Source organism: Lagenorhynchus albirostris, chromosome 9 (genome assembly GCF_949774975.1).
Source record: "Lagenorhynchus albirostris chromosome 9, mLagAlb1.1, whole genome shotgun sequence".
NCBI classification, from domain to species: Eukaryota; Metazoa; Chordata; class Mammalia; order Artiodactyla; family Delphinidae; genus Lagenorhynchus; species Lagenorhynchus albirostris.
Genome location: NC_083103.1, coordinates 45,632,781 through 45,649,773, shown reverse-complemented (window position 1 = coordinate 45,649,773; position 16,993 = coordinate 45,632,781). Strand labels below are relative to the sequence as shown.

At 40.7% G+C, this 16,993-nt stretch overlaps 1 protein-coding gene across 1 annotated transcript in view; it reads left to right on the top strand.

Annotated features, from left to right (window-relative positions):
- SWAP70 (switching B cell complex subunit SWAP70) overlaps positions 1 to 16,993 on the top strand; it is a 79,321-nt gene that overhangs the window by 7,703 nt on the left and 54,625 nt on the right. The gene's annotated exons all lie outside the window — the stretch shown is intronic.

Sequence of the window (16,993 nt, the reverse complement as noted above, 5' to 3'; positions counted from 1 at the left end):
TATTTTTATTTTTGGCTGTGTTGGGTCTTCATTGCTGCACGTGGGCTTTTCTCTGGTTGCGGCGAGCAGGGGTTACTCTTTGTTGAGGTGCGCGGGCTTCTCATTGTGGCGGCCTCTATTATTGTGGAGCACGGGCTCTAGGCATGTGGGCTTCAGTAGTTGTGGCATGTGGGTTCTAGAGCACAGGCTCAGTAGTTGTGGCACACGGGCTTAGTTGCTCCGTGGCATGTGGGATCTTCCCGGGCCAGGGTTCGAACCCGTGTCCCCTGAATTGGCAGGAGGATTCTTAACCACTGTGCCACCAGGGAAGCCCGCAACTCATTTTTTAACTGTCATTGATTTGCTGTCACTATTTTTCAGGCTGGAACACAGAGGGATACTAAACTAAGTTATTGTTTCTTCTTGTTTTTTTTTTTTTTTTTGCGGTACGCGGGCCTCTCACTCTCCCGTTGCAGAGTACAGGCTCCGGACGTGCAGTCTCAGCGGCCGTGGCTCATGGGCCCAGCCGCTCTGTGGCATGTGGGATCTTCCCGGACCGGGGCACGAACCCGTGTCCCCTGCATCGGCAGGTGGACTCTCAACCACTGCGCCACCAGGGAAGCCCTAAGTTATTGTTTTAAGTTAAGCTTGTTCTAATTGTGTGGAGATCTACTTTTCAGCTGCTGAAGTAGATAGCAATAGGCTTATGGTGGGAGAGAAATCTTCAGAAACACATTCTTTACTTGCTTTTATACTTGTATTCATTAATAGCCCTTCCTTAGAAAAAACTGTAGTTTAAGTCTATGTTCATCTTGAATTCAGTTAAAAACTACTGGGAGAGATTTTGATGGAAGCTTTTCTTTATATCTATAGGAAGGTGCTACATACATGTAGGTGGCTGAGTAAACATTATTGAACTTTTTTTCACCTATTTTTCCCTTGGTTTTGATGTTTGTGCCCTTCTTTTGTCTTTTTTTTTTTTAATGAGGGACATTTGTGTGTGGATTCCATATTTTAGTAAACTTTATTAATATGCCATCTGAAACAGACATTGTTACTTTTAGGTATGTAAGTTTACAAAAGTCATAAGGGAAATAGGTATTGGACATATTGTTTGAAGGAGAAGCAACAATTATTTTCTTCTCCATTGATGTTTATAAATTATCTTCAGATTATTTAGAATTTTGATGGTCTTGCAGAAAGATACTAAATCTCCAGTGTTACTTAGAAATACATGCAATTCCAAGAAGTTGAAAAGATGAAGCCTATCATTTAAACAAATGTAGATCAAAAAGAAACTTTTTGAATAGTTCATATATACATATGGTATAAAATTCATAATGTACTAAAGGGCATTTACAAAAGTGAAAAGTAAGTTTCCTCCAACCCCTGGCCCACACTAGTTACCTGCCCCTGAGGTAACCATTGTTACTAGTTTTTTTTGTATTCCTTCCAGAAATCAAAATGTACCTTAAAATTGAACTCTCCTACACTGTTGATGGGAATGTAAGTTGGTGCAGCCACTTGGAGAACAGTATGGAGGTTCCTTAAAATAAAATTGCCATATGATCCAGCAATCTCACTCCTGGGCACATATCTGGAGAAAACTGTAATTCAAAGAGGTACATGCATCCCAGTGTTCGTTGCAGCACTGTTTACAATGCCTATTGATTGATGAATGAATAAAGAAGATGTAGTATACACACACACACACACACACACACACACACACTGGAATATTACTCAGCCATAAAAAAGAATGAAATAGTGCCATTTGCAGCAACATGGATGGACCTAGAGATTATCATACTAAATGAAGTAAGCCAGACAGAGAAAGACAAATATCGTATATCACTTATATGTGGAATCTTAAAAAAAATACAAATGAACTTATTTACAAAACAGAAACAGACCCACAGACATAGAAAACAAACTTGTGGCTACCGAAAGGGAAAGGAGGAGGGAAGGATAAATTAGGAGGTTGGGATTAACATATGCACACTACTATACATAATATGTATAGTATATTCAATATTTTGTAATAACTTATAAGGGAAAAGAACCTGAAAAAGAATATATATCTGTATATATATAACTGAATTACTTTGTTGTACACCTGAAACTAACAGATCATTGTAAATCAACTATACTTCAATAAAAAAGTACCTTAAAATTAGTACTCTTACTGTTATAGTTAGTGTTGTCTTCTTAAATATAGCAAAATCTAGTGATAGTTTTCCAACGTCTGTTATAATTTTACTTTACAATTATGGTTGCAGTGTGAATTACATGTCAGTGCTGGAAATGTCTTGAATAAGATTATTGGCTCTGCACTCTTATCCTGTTGTTTTTAGAAACGCAGGGCTTTGTTTTGTTTTAAATTGTGCCCTTTTGAAGTAAAAGAGCTCACAACTAGTGAGGATGTAAATGAAAAAAAATTGAGGAACAACATGAGTAGTTTGAATCTTTATTCATTTCTCAATGATAGATTTTCAACTAAATGTTCTTTAATTTTTGCCCTGCGGTTGATTTTCGTATCTTGTGAATAATGTCATGTGTTCTGTTCCCATGTAGGCATTTAGCTTCAAAAATTTTTAATCTTGCTAGTTACAAAAGTAATTGAGCCAGGCCAGTGATCTGTTGAAAATATAAAGGAAGCAAGTTACAGTAAAGGGCTTTTATTGTGTGAAACACAATGTAAAAGATTTGGTTAATTCTTGTGAATTTGGCATGTATAGTATTCCTTCCCTAATCTTTAGTGTTATGTTTCTGTTAACCCCTGTGGTTAAAGTTGTTTCTGTTCTAAAAATCTAATTTAAAAAAAACCCCATTTAGAGAACCAGAGCATGACTTAGGAGCGAGCCTGTGAAAGTCTTTGTAAATATTTTTTGCATCTCACCAAAATGAAACAGTAAAGACAGCTCTCCAAATAAAGAGCATGTAAGAGACATTCAAACATCTTAAAATGGTAATAATGGATTCTGGATTATTTCCTTTTTCCGTTTCTTACTTGCTAGAAACTTTTCAGTAAGATAGACTGAAAGTTTTTGTTTTTTTGAAACATATGTAAACTTTTGCTTTATTGAGGATAATACGCAATCCACGAGGCACTTTTGTGTGTGTGGCCTTCCATCTTAATAGCCAGTGCATTTCTAATCTTATGACTCAGAGGCTCTTAACCTTCCTGGTCCCCATTTTGTATTTCCTTTGGGGTCTTACTGCAGTCCCAGAGGTACATAGTAACTGGAAGCTAGAGACGGAAGAGGCTTTGAATAACCTTTTCTCACTTATTCAGTTTGCCCTCTCATTCCCCGACCCCCCCACCGCCCCACCCCCCAGGAGGGTTATTGTAATCCCCTCAATGATTATTAACACATTGGAATCCGAATCCTGCAACATAAGTCTAAGTTAGTCTTTGCCTCAGCTTCCTTTGTGTTTCCCAAGGCTTCATTTCATAAATCTATTTTTCTCCTCTTCTGCTTTATTTCCTTCTTCTCATTCTACCTTCAGATTCCTTTTTTTTTTAACCCAAAATCTGTGTCTACTTGAAACTGCAGTTTTCAGAAATTAATTTTTAATTGTAGAAAGGTATTTGGGAGTAAATCTGCATATAGTCAAATTTCATATAAGGAGATCTTACAGTTAGGAAGAGATTTCTACAATGTCAGAAAAATTAGTTTTTTCATCTCAAGGTTCTTCTATGCCTTCTTTACCCTTTGCTTCCTTAGGAATATTTAGCTTTACAGCCACAATGGCTTACCAACCAGAAGTGACAGCAGTTAGGATAAAAGTTGTTCTGTCAGATGGACAATGTCGAAGGTATTATATTTCACTGGGTAGGCACCTCTGGGAGGATGGAGCACCTGCATTACCAGGCAGCACATCTCCATCAGTTCTTTTTTTAATTGAAGTATAGTTGATTTACAGTGTTTTGCCAATCTCTGCTCTACAGCAAAGTGACTCAGTTATACACATACATATATTCTTTTTTTATATTCTTTTCCATTATGGTTTATCACAGGATATTGCTATACATGTGGTATACATTAGGACCTTGTTTATTCATTCTAAATGTAATAGTTTGCATCTACCAACCACAAACTCCCAGTCCATCCCTCATCAGTGCTTTTTGTTCATAGGGTGTTGTATGTCTCAGGCAGATGCTGTTACCTTGGAGTTGAGAGCAGGAGCTGGTAGGCAGCTGACTTAACTCTCAGTGACCTCCTTCAGTGATGATTTGAGAAAATGCTGTTAGATAATGGGACACCAGGCTGTTAGATCGAACTAGGTTGGAATTCTGAAGTTCTTCACCGGGGTGACTTTGGGGAATTTGCTTTGCTTGTTGTATTTAGGACTCTCTGTTAAATGGGAATTATAAGACATTTTAACAATATACTTGCTTGAATAGATGGAGCTCACAACCTCTATGTGTTACAACAGAACAGTTACCAGCCAACTGTTTCTTACCAAACACTGATGTTGAAGAAAATTGATCTACAAAACAGTATACAAATTTGAAGGTTTTAATCTATACCTTTTGCTAGGGACTCTGGGGAAGTGAAAAATGTACAGCATTGTCCCTTACCTTGAGGAGTGTGCAGTTTAGTAAAGAAGATAATACATGAAATGACTACAACAAGATAAAGTATAAGCAAGTTCTAGAAAGTGTGGAAAATGAGGGCTGTAGGCCATGCTGTCCAGTACATTAGCCATTAACCACATCTGGCTATTGAGCATTGAAAAGTAGCTAGTCCATGGGACTTCCCTGGTGGCGCAGTGGATAAGACTTTGTGCTCCCGACGCAGGGGGCTTGGGTTCCATCCCTGGTCAGGAAACTAGATCCCACATGCATGCTGCAACTAAGAGTTCGCATGCCGCAACGCCCGCCTGCTGCAACTAAGACCTGGAGCAACCAAATAAATAAATATTTAAAAAAAAAAAATGAAAAAGTAGCTAGTCTGAATTGAGATGTGCTGTAAATATAAAATATACACAGGATTTCAGAGACTTAGTACAAGAAAATAACATAAGATATCTCTTTTAAAAATATTGATTACATGTTGTAGTTATAATATTTTGGATACATTAGTAAAATTAATTTTACCTGTTTCTTTCTTTTTTTTTTTTTTCCCCTGTATGCAGGCCCCTCACTGTTGTGGCCTCTCCTGTTGCGGAGCACAGGCTCTGGACGCACAGACTCAGAGGCCATGGCTCACGGGCCCAGCGGCTCCACGGCATGTGGGATCTTCCCGGACCAGGGCACGAACCTGTGTCCCCTGCATCGGCAGGCGGACTCTCAAACACTGCGCCACCAGGGAAGCCCTCCCTGTTTCTTTTTATGTTTTAAAAATGTGGCTATTAAAAATTTTTAATTCCATATGTAGTTTGCATATTTCTGTCAGATGGAACTGCTGTAGAAGTTTAAAGGAAATAGAGAAAAAGATGCAGACAGTTTTAGGGGCTTCCCTGGTGGCACAGTGGTTAAGAATCTGCCTGCCAACGCAAGGGACATGGGTTCGAGCCCTGGTCCGGGAAGATCCCCCATGGAGCAACTAAGCCCGTGTGCCACAACTACTGAGCCCACGTGCCACAACTACTGAAGCCCGTGCGCCTAGAGCCTGTGCTCCGCAACAAGAGAAGCCACCACAATGAGAAGCCCGCACACCACAATGAAGAGTAGCCCCCACCTGAGCACCTAGAGAAAGCCCACGCACAGCAACAAAGACGCAACTCAGCCAAAAAATAAATAAATAAAATAAACCTGTAAAAAAAAAAAGATGCAGACAGTTGTAGACGAGAAACGTTTCATGGAGGCGATGGAATGTCAGCTGCTTCTGGAGGGAATGGGGCAAATCTTGTCCAGTATAGTCACAGAAAGATGACAGGTATGATGGTGGCATTGTGGATAAGAGCAGGAGCTAAAACTTGGAGTATTTGTGAGCAGTAAGGAAATACTCTGGGTGGAGTAGTGTTTGATTTGAGGCATGGTGGAAAATTAGGATTTAAAGGGAGATGGGCTTACATTTTAGATGGTTTTGTTCTTGTACAGAATACATGATTAATATGTATTTGTGGACTATGTTAGAATGAGTAGTTTAGAACTGATCCTGTAAAGAGAGGAAGTTATTAATACTTTTTGGGTAGATATATGACAAAGGTAGAGTTTTGAGATTATTCTAACAATGTGGGTGTGTTGACATGAGGGGAGAGGCTGGAGATGGGGAGACCAAGTGGGGGACTTCTGTGAAAGTTGACGCGTGCTAGACTGGGATGGTGGCAGTGGGAATCAAAACCGATATGCTCCCTACCCTCATGGAGCTTGAAGTCTTGTGAGTGATATAGATCAGCAAACCGACAATTCAAATATGATATAAAGTACACAGCGCTGGGAAACACAGAGGAAGGGAACCTACCTAACCTGTGGTGAGAATTGGAGGAGTTAGGTCAGAGAATGCTTCTAGAGGAACAGTTGTCACTGACCTTAAGAAATATGTGAAGCTCCTCGATAAGAACAACTGTGATGAAAGATTTGGAAAGTAAATCCCTTGGAGGCACAGCAAAAAGTGTCAGGAGAGAGAACACTGGTTAGGGAGTCAGGAGACTTGTCTCTGCTCTGTTATTTGTGTGACCCTGGAAGGTTTCTTCTCCTTGCTGGGCTTCATTTTCCTCATTTGCGAAATGTGGGATAGCAGACAAGATCTTCAAGGCTTAGCCTTCTAATTGAACTTTGTCAGCTCGATATGTTTACCACGGTCTTATCCTGGTGAGTGGTCTTTGTTAGGGCCTCAGAAGGGAGAATGGGAGCTGCTGCTGGGGGCAGGGAGCCCTTGTTTCCCCAGCCCCACATTCTCTGGTTAGCCAACAGGGAAGCTCACTCAGTGGAGAGAGGAATGGCATCTGAATTGGATCCAGAAATAGGACAAACTATAAATTAAAAAAGTACAAGAGTAGGAGAGTCCATAGTTTTGTTGTTAAGGGAATGGTGGTACCAAAGTTAGAATCGGGGTGGGAAACCTGTTTTGGGGAGAAAGGTAATGAACTCTCCTTTGGATGTTTTGGATGTGAGGCACATTTAGCATAGAAATCTTTCATCTTAGTGATATAAACCAGAGCTCAGTTGATAGGTCAAGACCAGAAAGGGATCTGAGAGTCATTCAGGTGACTTAATGTTTTCAGAATTAAAGCACTTTTTTAAGAACTTGGGGCTCAAAATTGGGCTTTGGGAAATGTCCAGATTGGGAGAATGAAGGGTAAGGGAGGTGACCCCATAAAGGTAGACCAAGGTAGAGTAAGTTCTTTGAGAAATTTAGAAAATAGTATATCATGGGACCAAAAAAAGTCTTGAGAGGATGATCCAGACTGCTCAGTGCCAGAGACTTGGGAGAGTGAATTGTTTAGAAGGTATCTATCCCAGGTTGGGTTCTTCAGGAAACAGATGCTGAGACAGAGTTGGGAGTGCAAAAGGGTTATTGGGAAGAAACGCTTATGGGAAAAAAGAGAGGAAACAGGATTGGGAAAAGGAGCTGTCAAATCATGATACAGACTTAACAAAACCAGGAGCTCTGGAGCAAAGATGGCCTGTTAGAGGATGTCCACCCTGGGGAGAAATGGTGTCACCAGCTTGCTCAGTCATTGGCTGAGGTGGACCCCGAAAGTACTAATAACTAGAGGCTCTCAGCTAACCACAGTCCTTGTAGCTGGGCAGCAGTTCCTTTTTTGAGTGGTGCAGTTCTGTGTCTACCACAGAATCTTTTTGAAAAAGCAATTTCATGACATTGATAGGGATAGAAAGAAGCCATATTATAGTGACTAGAAGGGGACAGAGTGGTCAGAGGATGGGGCAGCAGAGAGGTAAACCTCACATTTGTGATCTTTATCATCACCTTGGGTGTACACTGTGGCTTCAGGTTTCCTCTTGGAGAAGAGTGTACTAAATTGAACTACCTAATTTCTCTGTCTTCTGCTATAGACTTCTCTCTCATACTGTTAATTCCTCTTGAGTCCTTTCCTCAAAAATCTTTAGTGGAATTTTTAGAAACTGGACTGCTTTACTAGATCTCAGGTCAGATGAGTAATGCCTTCTAGTTCTGGTAGTGCTAATAACTAATGGAGGTTTTTTTACTTCAAAAATGACCTGAATTAGAGATTCCAATTAAACAAAAATTCTTCCTGGAAAGAATATACTGGTAGTATAGTGAAATACATTAAAAGACCCACATCTAGGGCTTCCCTGGTGGCGCAGTGGTTGAGAGTCCGCCTGCCGATGCAGGGGACGCGGGTTCGTGCCCCGGTCTGGGAAGATCCCACATGCCGCAGAGTGGCTGTGCCCGTGAGCCATGGCCGCTGAGCCTGCGCGTCCGGAGCCTGTGCTCCGCAATGGGAGAGGCCACAACAGCGAGAGGCCTGCGTACCGCAAAAAAAAAAAAAAAAAAAAAAAAAAAAGACCCACATCTAAATAAAGGTGATAGAGAAGCAAACTAAATGAAACTAAACAACAACAACAACAAAAAACCAAAAAAAGAAAATTCTTAAATGGGACTCATTTAGTAAACATTTGTTGATATCAGGCACTCTCCCCTCGGCACTTTATTAGGTTTTTTTTTTTTTTTTTTTTTTTTTCCGGTATGCGGGCCTCTCACTGCTGTGGACTCTCCCCTTGCGGAGCACAGGCTCCGGACGCGCAGGCTCAGCGGCCATGGCTCACGGGCCCAGCCACTCTGCGGCATGTGGGATCCTCCCGGACCGGGGCACGAACCCGTGTCCCCTGCATTGGTAGGCGGACTCTCAACCACTGCGCCACCAGGGAAGCCCTTTATTAGGTTTTGATATTGCAGGATAGATACAATAAAGATCTTCTCTTTAAGGAGCTTACAGAGTAGTGGGAGAAATAGAAACAGAAGCTTATTGGAGTTAAATCTTCTTACACATGATTTATCTTCCTTTTAAAAAAATGTTTATTTATTTAGGCTGTTCTAGGTCTTTGTTGTGGCACGCAGGATCCTTTTTCTTTTTAATATTTATTTATTTATTTGGTTGCTCTGGGTCTTAGTTGAGGCAGGCAGGCTCCTTAGTTGTGGCATGCATGTGGGATCTAGTTCCCTGGCCAGGGATGGAACCCGGGTCCCCTGCATTGGGAGTGTGGGGTCTTACCCACTGGACCACCAGGAAGTCCCTGACTTATCTTCTTAAAGACATTTGTTTATGCTGTGATCCAGTGGGAGGCTGGAATCTAAGGAGGCTGCCCAGATCAGGAGACTTTGTTGCCCATAGTGTGGCTTCTTCAAGAGGCATGGCAAAGCATAGTTCTTTGTGAATGACTCAAGTGAGTTAATTTCATCAACTTTATAGTCCTACGATGATCTCTTCATATTTTTTAATTTTATTGGTGCTCTCTAGCTGAAACCCCAGCTAGAGAGCACTAATAAAATTAATTTAAAAAATTAATTTAAAAATTTTACATAAATATAAAAGCTTCACTTTTTCTGATTATAAAGGTAGAACATAGAATATTCAAACAATACTTTAAGGCAGAGGTCCCCAACCTTTTTGGCACCAGGGACCGGTTTCATGGAAGACAATTTTTCCACGGAATGGGGGCGTTGAGGGGGTATGGTTCAGGCAGTAATGTGAGCGATGGGAAGCTATGGGGAGCAACAGATGAAGCTTTGCTAGCTCCCCTGCTGCTTACCTCCTGCTGTGCAGCCTCGTTTCTAACAGGCTGCGGACTGGTACTGGTCCATGGCCTGGGGGTTAGGGACCCCTGCTTTAAAGTATAGAGACAGGGACTTCCCTGGTGGTCCAGTGGTAAAGAATCTGCCTTACAATGCAGGGGACGTGGGTTTGATCCCTGGTCAGGGAACTATGATCCCACATGCCACGGGGCAACTAAGCCTGTGTGCTACAACTGCTGCGCTCATGTGCCTCAACTAGAGAACCTGCGTGCCGCAAACTACAGAGCCCAGGTGCCTTGGAGCCTGCGCGCCACAACTAGAGAAGAGAAAACCCACCGCCACAGCTAGAGAGAAGCCTGGGCACCACAACAAAAGATCCCGCATGCCTCAATGAAGATCCCATGTGCCACAGCTAAGACCCGATGAAGCCAAAAATAAATAAATATTAAACAAATCTTTAAAAAAAAAAATAAAGTATAGAGACAAAGGTAAAAGCACCCGAAATTCTACCACCAAAGGCAGATGCAGTTAACTTTGCAATGATTTTCTAACATCTTTCGCTCACCATCCTTCCTCCCTCTCTCTCCCTCTGTCTCCCTTGCTTCCTACATGTATACACATGCATGCACATGTGTGCATATACTCATACATATATATCCTTTTATATAAATAGGATCCTATTTCATATGCTTTTGTAGCCTATTTTCTTAAACAGTGTGTTAGGGTCATGTTTCCATGTCAGTGCACATAGATACAGACACCATCATCCTTTATGACTATGAGCTATTTCATTGTGTTGATGAGTTATGCTTTGTTTAACTACTTTACTATTCACAGATATTTGAGGTGTTTTGATGTTTTCAGCCAGGGATGCTGCTAAACTTCCTACAATGCATAGGACACCTCCCCCTGCTCCCCAGCAAAGAATTATCTGGCCTAAAATGTCAGCAGTGACAGAGAAAACCTGCTCTATACCTTCTCCAGTGTTGGGTGTTGGCAATTTTTACTCCCCTGTGTCTGCTCAAACACCAGGTGTTGTTTTTCAGGCAAAAAGTAGTAGCTCTTTTAGTTTGCATTATGTTGATCACTAGTGAAGTTAAGCATCTTTTCCTATACTTATTAGTCATTAGCTTCTTTTGTGAATTTTCTATTCGTGTCTGTGGTCCATTTCTGAAATTAGGTGTTCACCTTTTACTTAATAATTTCTAGGAGTAATTTGAATATTGGAGCTATTAGCCTTTTTTGTTTGTTTATGTTGTCTCTTTTTAAAGGGAAATTTAAGAAGTTTTATGTGGTCAAATTTACCAATATTTTCTTTCTGATTTCTGAAGAGGGCTAAGTTAGTGAATTATCCAAAATAACTTATTAAAGGTAGTCTATGTAGAATGTAATCCAGTGGCATATACTGTAGTTCAATGGTATACGTTCTGTGGACACATCACAACAGACGGTTTTGAGTTAGATATCCTTCCTTAATGTGTCCATAAGTGTTATGCTGCCACTGAGTCCTCCCTTAGCCCTCTGCTAGTCACCGTAAAGGATATGGAAGAACAACATTAGGCAGGGTTTCCTCCCTTACTGAGCTGCAGTTAGGTATTTGAGATATTACTGGTATGTGAAACAGAATTCACGTTAAGTGCTGAATAGGAGTTCAGAGGACAGAGGGGGCGGTGAAGGTTTCCTAGAGTTTATGGAGAATAACCCAGTCTTGAAGGATGTGACTAGGCTAAAGAGAATGTTTCCAGTACAGGGCATGATTGTGGGACAGGCAGTTAGGAGGCCTGGGTTCTTGTTTCTGATTTGTTACTAATCAGTTTGTGACTTAGGCAAGTCTCAGGCCTCAGTCTTTTTTTTTTTTTTTTTTTTTTTTTGAGGTATGTGGGCCTCTCACTGTTGTGGCCTCTCCCATTGCGGAGCACAGGCTCCGGACGCGCAGGCTCAATGGCTATGGCTCACGGGCCCAGCCTCTCTGCGGCACGTGGGATCTTCCCTGACCGGGGCACGAACCCGTGTCCCCTGCATCGGCAGGTGCACTCTCAACCACTGCGCCACCAGGGAAGCCCAGGCCTCAGTCTTTTTATCAGTGAAATAAGGAGATAGCAGTAGGCTATTTCCTAAGAGCATTTTCATTGTTAAAGTATTATGGTTTTACTGTGAAAAGAGAATTTTTAGAATGAATTTGTTCAGCATTTATTGAAAGCCTTCTTCATTCTGAGTAGCACGTTAAGTGCTGTGGGGATGCAAGGGGAGGTAAGACATGGGCCTTTCAGAAATTTACAGTCTTATGGGAGAGAGAAAATCATGTGTGGTAGTGTAAGATAAGAAATACAGAGTGCTTGGGAAATGCAGAGTGAGGAAGGCCATCTTGATTTTGGGAGGTGGAGGCTTCAGAAAGGGATGGCAGTTATGTTAGGTAGAAATGGAGGTGTAGGGGTGATTAGAGCAGAGGCCTGGATGGGGCAGGGGAGTGATACAGGGTTTGTTTGGGATGCTGTGAGTAAGCTTGTTTGACTAGATTTGTACAGTTGGTGCAGAGGGGTGGGAAAAAATAAGGCTACAAATGTAAAGAGGGGCTGGCTTGCCAAGTGACTTAAATTCGGAGTTCAGATACCTCTTTGGTTTTTACTTCTGTAGGCTTTTGATGACTTTCAGACAAGGTGATAATGTGAGGTCAGTAGCCCTTGGAGATTAATTTGGTAAAAGTGTCTAGGATGGTGATTGATGGCATTCAGGGACTGAGTCAGAGATGACTGAGATTTCTGAGGCTGAGTGTGATAAAGATAATTTAAGAGAAAGCAAGCAGGCCTTAAGCAGTGACAAGCAGGATGAAAAGATATTGTCGGGAAAGGGAAAATGAGTCCTTGTGGTAAGGGGCGGGACTTCTATTAAGACAATGCTCTTAAGGCAGGGCATAGCTCTGGTAGGAAGTTGGTCATTCTGTTAGGAAGAGTTTTCTGGTAATTCGCCCTGAGCTTGAAATTTTATAAATCAGACAGGAATTTTCACATTTAAAAAAAAAAGGTTGCCCATTATGAATTATAGTTCTGTAATTGTGTCGGTTAAGATAAGCTTGTCGGAATAGAGATCCCTACCCCCCTTTTTTTCAGTGTTGAATTTTGCCCATTACGCACATCCTGTAAAGGGAAACAGTCTGTGACTAGGGGGCTCATTTCAGAGAACCTTTGTAATCTCTATATCTTTGGGAGGGAGGAGGGTAAGCATTAGGCACTCACGTGTTAAAATACTGTTTAGTCATTCATCATCCCTGATATCTTTTCAGGATAGTTGGAGCAAAATGCTTAAAAAGGGTAAATGGCAAACCGCTGCAAAGGAACAGACCACACGAGCAGTTAATTAGTCATCTCTCGTCAGCGGAGGCCCTGCATTAGCCCTGCATTAGCAGACAGCTAGGAAGGAACTGGAGAGATGAGGGTCTGGCATGGATGTGGATCTTTTATTGTAGTAACAATAGTTTATTCTTCAAATCGGGGCCTGAGAGCAAAGTTGCTTAGCAATTATGTGGGCGTTGAAAGAATGGCCTTTGGAGGAGCAGGCATTTGAAGCAGGATAAATTCAACTTTCTCAAGAAACTTGCAAACACTGATTAGAGTGATTGAGGGGCAGTGCTTTTACAAATCAAGAACTTGTAGTGCTATTTCCTCTTGATTGCTTTTGTCCTCATCTGTTTTCCAGCTTCCGCATGGGGAGAGGAGGCTAGTACCTCTTGGAACAGTTTCCCCCAAAGGCGGGTGCTGAGAGATGAGGGCTTCCAGAGAGAGAGTGGTCCCAGATTTCTAGACGGATGTGTTCTTCACCACTGGATTTAAGTTGGCTCCACTGAATAGCTCCAGCCATGTTGCTGGGTGCTGGAGAACTGACCGGGTGGGCACCAGTCCATCACTGCACCTTAGCAATAACATGCATGCATGGCCACAGCATTCATGTCACTTCTGTATAGGCAGGGCTCTCTTTTTTTCCAGGAGGAGAGGGAATGTGGCCGGGCAGGGAAAGGGCACCAAAGTATAAGTTTTGGGTTCTAGACCTAGTTTCACGGCACATAAAACTCTGTCATCTGGGGGACATCTCCTTATCTCTCACTCAGCCTCTTCATCTGTAAAGTAGCAATACCATCTACTTTCCAGGGGTGAGACTAAAACCAACTAATGGATGATGTGAGTCTACTCTAAAAAGCATAAACTGCTGTTTAAGCTTCTGGAGATTTTACTTCTTATTATTAGTTTATATTCTGGCCTTCAAGAATTTTTTTTTTAAAATACATTTTACTTTTTACTTTTAAAAAAAACTTGAGATACTGTCTAGGCTTTAAAAAAATTACTGATAAAATTTTTTTAAAGTTTAAAAGATGGCACATTTTTTTTTCTTTTAGTTACAAAACTTTTCCAGTTATCTATTATTCAGTTTGTTATTTTGTTTGAAGAAGACTTCCCAGTTCTAGGCCTTATTAACAATGAAAAAAGCCGAATTTCTGATCTAAATTATAGTTCTTTCTGTTGAGTTCATGAAATGAGTTTGGGTTGATAGTTAAGGATTGAGCTTTTAAAAACATTATTTTTAGAGACAAGTCACTAACTCTTCCTTTTGCAGTGAGGATACTGAGACTAAGCGAGTAAGTAGCAAAATATTCTAATATTTAAAAAGGGTAAATGGCAAACCACTGTACAGGAACAGACCACATGAATAGGGCTGGTACTCAGGTCTCCTCCTCCAGGGTCCTTTAATATAATCTGCCTCCCTCACAGTTTGCTTAACTAAATGAAGGTGGTTGAGAAAGTTATCACTGGATTTAGTTATCCCTGTATTTAATTGTCCAAGGCTGAAGTCTAGAGTTTAAATCTAAATCTTCAATGGGATCACTGGTTGAACTAAAGCAGCTCTGCAAAGATGTTGTTGACTTTAGAAAACTGGAAACATAATGTTCCTTGTTCCTGGAGAGTGTTGGACCAGCAATTACAAAACCTGACTTCTAGTCTCAGTTCTCCTAAGTAACCTAGTCAAGAAAAACAAATTTAATCTCTTTGAGCCAGTACTCACCATCTATAAGATGAGAAGGATGACAATATGGTATCTAAGGCCCCTGCCAGGACTTTAGTTGGAGGATCTGTGAAACCCAAAGGCAAAGAAAGGGATGGGTGTGAGAGAGATTGGTGTCTGCTTTTTGTACCCTGAGGATTTTGCATTAATCAGTTACTTTTCTCATGTTATTTCTCTATTGGAAAGCTTTCCAATTGCCCTTTTCCTATCCAAAAGCTCTTTTTATTTTAAGGCCTAGGTTACATTTCACTTAGTCTCTGAAGTGTTTGTAGCACACACTATTCTTTCTGAGCTCATTTATTGCCCTTACATCTTATTCATCCATTAGTCATGGTACATTGCTGTGGAATATGTCTTCCTTTTATACCTAATCTCTAGGGAGTAAGTTAATGTAGAAGAAAAAGTGTAGAGTTCAAAGATAAGTAGATTTAGCTGTATGGGCTTAAGCTGGCCATTAAGAAAAGTGTGCGCGTGCGCGTGTGTGTGTGTGTATGTGCGTGTGTGTGTATATATGTGTGTGTATATATGTCTGTGTGTGTATGTGTATTGTGTGTGTGTACGTGTATGTGTGTATATATACGTGTGTGTGTGTGTGTGTGTTTAATTTTTAAAATAGTTTTTATGTTTTTTGAATAGGGAAAATTTTTTCCTAAACTTAATGAAAAGGGAGATACAGTAAGAAATCGTCTTTTGCTCCTGGTCTGCAGTCATACTAGTTTTCTCCCCATGGTTACTCGTTTCTTATATATCCTTCTAGAGTATCTTATTTTTTCTTCCTTTTCCTTTTCCACAAAAGATAACACACTATATGTAGTCTTAGGTACATTGCTTTTTTCACTTAAGTTATCTTGTAGATCTTTACGTATCACTACTCAGTGAGTTCCTCACTGTTCTTAACCTTCTATGAACGTACCATAGGTTAACCTGTGGTTGGGAATTTTAACTTGAGTGAAGTCCCAAATAATTTAAAAATTTGAATGACCGTTGAGCCTTATATGAGGAGTATGCTCTTTATTTCTCTATATTTCCGTGGTATGTTGCAGTTTTTAAGCTCCTTACATTCCTGAAGTTGATCCTCACAACACCTTTTTGGAGGTAGATAATTACTCTGTAGGTTTTACTAGGTAAATAGAGAAAGGAAATGTCTGTTTAGGATTTTGCTGACTGTGGTGCAAGATTCAGTAGAAGCTCCACCGTGCCCTTTTCATGTGCTCTACTACTGGCAAATAGAAGTTTTACTTGAGAAAAACAGCCTGCTTTGTAGGGGCTGATAGAAGTCTTCATTACTTCATTTATAACCATTTGTGAGTTTACTTCCTTTACTTTACTTACTTCCTTAAAACCAGTAGAGCATGTAGAAAAGGATCTCCACATAAATGAAGCTTTGAGAAACAAAACAAATGTAGAAAGAAGATATGCAAATGTTTTTTTATAGGTTAATTTTTTTAATCTTAAAAAATTCTAACGAAATATGTGTGTGCAGAAAAAAGTAACTTGCTTTATGGAATTGAAAGTATTCATTGAGATGAATTTGGCTCCTTAAGCGATTAAATGGGTAGGGCTGAGACAAATAGGGAAGATTTTAACCTGGGATTTAACATCTAATAAGATTCTGTGTTAGAGGCAGCATGGCCTTAGCTCTGTAATTTGACCTGTTTAGAATGCACAAATGGAATGGAAGGGATTTAAGTTTTATATTTAGATTTTCATTTAATAAGAAAAAAGAGTAGTACTGAAAGAGCCCAGACTGCTAACTCAGCTACCTGAATGTTAAAGTGTGCACTTCGATTATTGCAAGACCAGGATGCAGATTTTTTTTTTTTTTTTTTTTTGCGGTACGCGGGCCTCTCACTGTTGTGGCCTCTCCCGTTGTGGAGCACAGGCTTCGGATGCGCAGGCTCAGCGGCCATGGCTCACGGGCCTAGCCGCTCCGCGGCATGTGGTATCCGCCCGGACTGGGTCATGAACCCGTGTCCCCTGCATCGGCGGGCGGACTCTCAACCACTGCGCCACCAGGGAAGCCCCAGGATGCAGATTTTTGACAGAATATTTTCAACCATTTTGGTGACTCCTGAGATTTTTTTGTTATTGATTTTTCATGTATTTCTAAATCGGGCCCTTGATTTCTTTCTCTTTTTATATTTATACTCTTTTATACTCATCCTGAAAACTTAGCCTAGCATCACAGAATTTTAGAGATGTTTGGATGCTTAGAGATTACTAATTAATATCTGGTATATTTGTATATTAACTTGGCCCTTTATATTGAACAAAGGAGAGAACTGAAGCCC